This window comes from Rana temporaria, chromosome 4 (assembly GCF_905171775.1).
Source record: "Rana temporaria chromosome 4, aRanTem1.1, whole genome shotgun sequence".
NCBI lineage: Eukaryota > Metazoa > Chordata > Amphibia > Anura > Ranidae > Rana > Rana temporaria.
This window is the reverse complement of record NC_053492.1, coordinates 162,332,500-162,338,909: the sequence shown is the minus strand read 5'-3', so window position 1 is coordinate 162,338,909 and position 6,410 is coordinate 162,332,500.

The following is a 6,410-nucleotide window of genomic DNA, read 5'->3' as shown; positions in this document are numbered from 1 at the left end:
CTTTGGTAAAATAAATGTAATTTCTTGAGGTACTAAAATGGCAGGGCAGTACAAAACCCCTCCAAATGACCCCATTTTGGAAAGTAGACACCCCAAGTAAATTGCTGAGAGACATGTTGAGCCCATTGAATATTTTTTTTGTCCCAAGTGATTGAATAATGACACACACAAAAAAATGTTTTAAAACATTTTGTCACAAAATGATATATTGCTCACACATGCCATGGTTATACTGTATGTAGAATTGCACCCCAAAATAAATGTTGCTGCTTCTCCTGAGTATGGGGATACCACATGTATGGGACTTTTTGACAGCCTAGCCGCGTACGGGGCCCCGAAAACCAAGCACTGCCTTCAGGATTTCTAAGGGCGCAAATTTTTAATTTCACTCCTGCCTATCACAGTTTTGAAGGCCATAAAATGCCTAGATGGAAAAAAACAAATGACCCCATTTTGGAAAGTAGACACCCCAAGCTATTTGCTGAGAGGCATGTTGAGTCCATGGAATATTTTATATTTTGCCACAAGTTGCAGGAAAATTACAAACTTTTTTTTTCACAAAGCTGTCACTAAATTATATATTGCTCAAGCATGTTATGGGCATATGTGGAATTACACTCTGCTGCTTCTCCTGAGTACGGGGATACCACATGTGTGGGAATTTTTGGGAACCTAGCTGCGTACGGGGCCCCGAAAACCAATCACTGCCTTCAGGATTTCGAAGGGCGTATATTTTGGATTTCACTCCTCACTATCTATTAGGCCTCGTACACACGAACGAACATGTCTGCTGAAACTGGTCCGCGGACCAGTTTCCGCGGACATGTCCGACCGTGTGTAGGGGCCTAGCGGACCGAAATCCTGGCCGAACGGACAGGTTTCCAGCGGACAAAAGTTTCTTAGCATGCTAAGAAACACTTCCGCTGGAAAGCTGTCCATCGGACATGTCCGATGGTCAGTACGACTCATCGGACATGTCCGCTGGCCCAAAATCCTGTGCATGCGTCAAAGTGATTCGACGCATGCGTGGAAGCATTGAACTTCCGGGTTCGCGCACGTCGCGTTTTCTGTCCGAGGGGAATTTGGTCTGATGGCATGTACACACATCAGACCAAATTCTGCCAGCAGACATGTCCGATGAAAACGGTCTGTTTACATATGACGCCAGACCGACGCTTGCGTTCGCCTTTGCGCCAGAGCAGGGGGGGCAGGGGTGATTTTTTTCATTCATTTTTTTATTATTTATTTTTCTTTTCTTTTTAAACTGTTCCTTCCATTTATTTATTTTTATTATTTTTATTGTTATCTCAGGGAATGTAAATATCCCCTATGATAGCAATAGGTAGTGACAGGTACTCTTTTTTTAAAACAAATTGGGTCTATTAGACCTTAGATCTCTCCACTGCCCTCAAAGCATCTGACCACACCAAGATTGGTGTGATAAAATGCTTTCCCATGTTCCCCAGTCATGAAATGCTCATAGCTTTTGGTTTCTTAGGCCATAGAGATGATTTAAGCCATTCTGATCTGCTCTCTGGTCAGCTGGCGGAACCACCGGCTGCATTCTCAGGTTCCCTGTTTGGAAAGGAGAGCCAGGGAAAACTATGGAAGATGGTGGGAGGAGGGGACATTCCCTCCCACTGCTTGTAAAAACAGTCTAGAGGCTAATTAACACATAGAATTGCTTTTACATGAAAGCCGACCACTGGCTGAAAAGAATGATACCTAAACCCACAGGCATAATTCTGGTATAACCACTCAAAGTCCAGCAACATACCAATACATTGCTGGTCCTTGTTGGGCATATATTGTAATTTTTTTTTTCATGCATCCTGTTGGCTGAATAAAAAAAGAATGATCAGTGGGTATGCCCATCATTAGAATCCCTCCCTTCATCCACCCACTTCTAATGATGGACATACATGCACCATTTATATATGCCGAAGCATAGGGGCATCCTCAAGCAAAAGTTAGGAGCAAATCGCTCCTCCGCCCCTGCTGCCCCCATGCTTCGGCATATATGCTCTTTTTTTAACTGTGGTGGTGAAATCATCTTCCACGGCTTTATGTATCGTGGGAGCAAACACTGTTGCTGTCAAGATAAATAAAACTGTGCTGCAACTGAATGGCGTACTTGCTAAGCAAATGATGGTTAACATTAAAACAAAGTAACATTACAGTATAACAGTACCGTTTTTCGGATTCTAAAAAAAAATACGTTTTGTGGGCTCCAGAGCATTTTTCACGATCTAAAAATGAGCATTAAAGATTTCGAACATGCTCTATTTTTTCACAACGTTCTTAACGTTGTCGTTTTTAAGGTTGTAAAAAATGGTCGTGTGTGGGCTTTAACGACGTAAAAAAACAGTGCATGCTCAGAAGCAAGTTATGAGACGGGAGTGCTCGTTCTGGTAAAACTACCGTTCGTAATGGAGTAAGCATATTCATCACGCAGTAACAGACTTAAAAGCACGAAACGTCTTTTACTAACACAAAATCAGCTAAAGCAGCCCAAAGGGTGGCGCCATCCGCATGGAACTTCCCCTTTATAGTGCCGTCGTACGTGTTGTACGTCACCGCGCTTTGCTAGAGCATTTTTTTCACGATTGTGTGTAGGCAAGGCCGTTTTAATGATCGGGTTGAAAAAAAACGTTGTTTTTTCTAGACCCTTAAAAACGTAATTTTTTAGAACCCGAAAAACGGTTGTGTGTACGCAGCATAAGACCATACCATACCTGCAAATCAAATACAAAAAAAAACATAGTAAAAAAATAAAAAAAAATTTAACCCCCTTAGCGGTATTCCCGAGCGTTACTTGGGGTGGATTTTCTATGCAATTATCGGTATCCCCGAGTCACGCTCGGGGTAGCTGTGCAGAGCCTGCAGTGCGCGCTGGCTTACCTTTTCCAGGCAGGTTACTGTACTTACCTTGACAGAATCATACCGCCAGGGAGGTTAACGCAACCTCTGCCTAAAATATATATATGCCGAAGCATGGGGGCATCCTCCCGCAAAAGTTAGGAGCAAATCGCTCCTCCACCCCTGCTGCCTCCATGCTTTGGCATACTGTATATTCTCTTTTTTAAACTGTGGTGGTGAAATCACCTCCTACAGCACTGGAGTCATGGCTTTATGCATCGTGGGAGCAAACACTGTTGCTGTCAAGAAAAATAAATCCGCGCTGCAGCTGAATGGTATACCTATTATTACATTTTTTTCCACTTTTTTTTTGTAACTGTAATGGTTTGGTTTTCAGGTTCGGGTCTCTCAAATGCGATGGCATCTTGGGAGACCCTGTGTAAGTGTGTCCTAGTCTGTGAAATGCTGTACCCTATGCTAATACTGCACTAGTGTGTGGCAGCATTCAAAACATTCACCAGTGCAAAGACCAGGATTGTCAGGACAGTGTATACAATAATAACGGGTGTCACACCTATATCCGTGCTTTCTTCAGACACATTTTCTTTGGGGGGCTCGTTGGATAGGGGTACTAGGGAAGACATATGGAAAATGCCTCTCATGCAGCTGGCTTACTGCATTTGGTTGGGGATGGTGAGGTGAAGCTCCGCCTGGATACAGGAGGGCTCTGGCGATATCTTCCTGGAATTTAAGGAAAGATCCAGTCTGTCCTGAAGCTCTGTATAGCACATGATCGTTCAGCAAAGCCAATTGAAATAAGTACGCAGACACATTTTTTGTACCAGCGTCTGGCCTTACGGGCAACTATGTACGGTGGAAGGGGGTGCATGGATATCTGCGCTAACTAAGAAACAAATAATAACATGTACGCCCTGGCTTGACTACCGGAAATCGCAAAGTTACCAGGACTTGACCCGAGACAACCCTTGATGTATACGTGATAGGTTGCTATACCTTTCATGAGGCCTACACTCTACTGGGGAGGGCAGTTGGTGGTGTTCCCACCCCCTCTCCACATCCTCCGCTTACAGTGCCCCCATCATCTGCTCCATCCTCCTCCCCCTCCCTCAACTACACTCCATCTTTCCTTTTTATTCTCTCTCCGCTCTTTGACCATGGTCTATTCTGTCTTTCTTTTTTCTTCTCCCTTTTCACTTTTTGTTTTCTGATTTCTCCTTTTTTTTTCTTTTTTTTTGTCTTTTAGTTCTAGTTTTCACATGAATCCTGGAAGTGTGGACTGACATAGAGGTCGGTCACATCCTCTAATCCTTCTTTAGCTCATAGTACCTTTAGAAGCGACTTTAAATATTATGTTTCTTCTATGGTTCCCCTCACAACGTAACTCAGGCAGGCCTGTTATACACTGCCACATATTCTTTTAACAATACTACCCCAGACGCCGCCTGATAACCACTACATGGAGACGGCGTTCGCTGGATCTACTCCTCTTTTGTTTTTTTGTTTTCTTGTGAATGCAAAACTCTGTGTATTTTGCTAACTGGAATATTTTGCCTAGCACTTGGTTATATGTATGTCGGTACTACTTGTATTACCTTTTAAAACCTTCAATAAAGATTTATTTGTGGAGAAAAAAATAAAATAAACAAATAATAATAAAGCAGCTAGCACAGTTTGTTGATTCAGCAAACACAAGTATAAAAGTTCAAAGTGCAGCGCTTCAGAAAAAAAAAAACATATGTGTTAAAGTCCATATATTGGAATCGATATGAGATGAAAGACTGGTATGAACACCTCCACCAAGCTTCAGTGTGCAGGAAAAAAACACACCACACCAACATGCTCTCAGTCTGCTTACCAGAAATATATGACAATCAGGCAATGTGATCATAGGATGCAGGGGGGCTGTGACAAAAAGCAACACTCCTAACTTGATAGATGAATGGTTGATATCATCAACATCAAAATAAAGGGACTCCAGGACTCAAACAGGCAGATGAATGTATTGCACAGTCATCAACAGGAGATTAGACCCAGTATAAGAAAGGAAGCAATCATAGTGAAGTCCATAAAGGTAAACCATACAACATTTATTTGTAGTCTACTTACAGGACAAACAAGAGTAAAAGGCATATAAAAACTCTGCAGCTCTCAGCGTGCTTGCATCTGCCAACCTGACATGTTTCATCGTACTCGGATATCAACCTACGGCAGGCAGGCATCATGCCGGGCAGGCAGGGACCTGACCAGATAAGGAGAGCGGATGATGTGATCTCCCCTTTGAAGTCGGGTTGGGGTGGGGGTTCACCACAAGAGGGCTACTTGCTGTCGCTAGACCTTCATAAGGCCTTTGATACAGTTTCCTGGTCCTTTCTATTCTCTATCTTGAATAGATGGGGATTTGGTCCTAATTTCACCAGTGTTCTAGAAGCCTTCTAAACTAGACCGTCTGCTAGGGTCAGAATGCAGGGTATTTATTCTGAACCTTTCTCCATAGCTAGAGGAACTAGGCAAGGGTGCCCACTTTCGCCCTTAATATTCACTATAGCCATTGAGACATTGGCCATTGCCATTAGGAACCACCCTGATATTTATGTCGTCAAATGTGGCCCATCCACCCATAAATGCGCCCTCTAGCAGACAATATTCTATTATTTGTCACCTCTCCCCTCATTTCAATGCCAAATATTCTCAAATTGTTACATGACTTCAGGCCTCAGAGTTAACATGTTAAAATCACAGGCCCTGAATTTTTCGACCCCCTTGCCCTAGTGGAGCACCTGAAGGACAATTTCTCTCTTTTTCATGGAATGATAAAACTATCCCTTACCGAGGAATTAACTTGGCCGCATCGATAGAACAGTTGTATGGTATTAATTACACCCCTCTCAACAAGAAACTATTTAATGATCTATCACAATGGGCACCTCTAGTGCTCTCCTGGCTAGGCAGAGTCCACACTATCAAAATGACATTACTACCTAAAACCCATTCCTTTTTCCGATCCCTTCCCATCCCTGTAATAAAGGCCCATTTAACTAGACTATAATCAGATATAGTTCGATTTGTATGGGGGAAGAAAGGACACCACTTCTCCAAACATATATTATATAGATTCAAACTCCAGGGGGGGGTTGGGACTCCCCAATCTCTGGTGGTATTACCAGGCAGCCCAACTAGCTCAGTTCTCTATTGTCTATTCTAGAGACACCAAACCGGACTGGATAGCAATGGAAAGACAATCAACCCCCAATTTCATGTTACACTACCATATTTGACGCCCCCCCAAATCTCGACCTCATATACTGTCCCCTCTTTATCTCACTCGATAGCATTATGCAATTCCATACATAAGCTTCCCAAAATAACATCATCATGGCACCCTTTAGCGCATATCTTTAACAATCCGCTCTTTCCTTCAGGCAACATATACAAGCATTTCATTGGTGGACTGAGAAGGGGTTATACAGGATAGGACATTTCTTCAATTCCTCTGGCCCACTCTCTTTTAGCTTCTCTGTGAGTAAACTGGA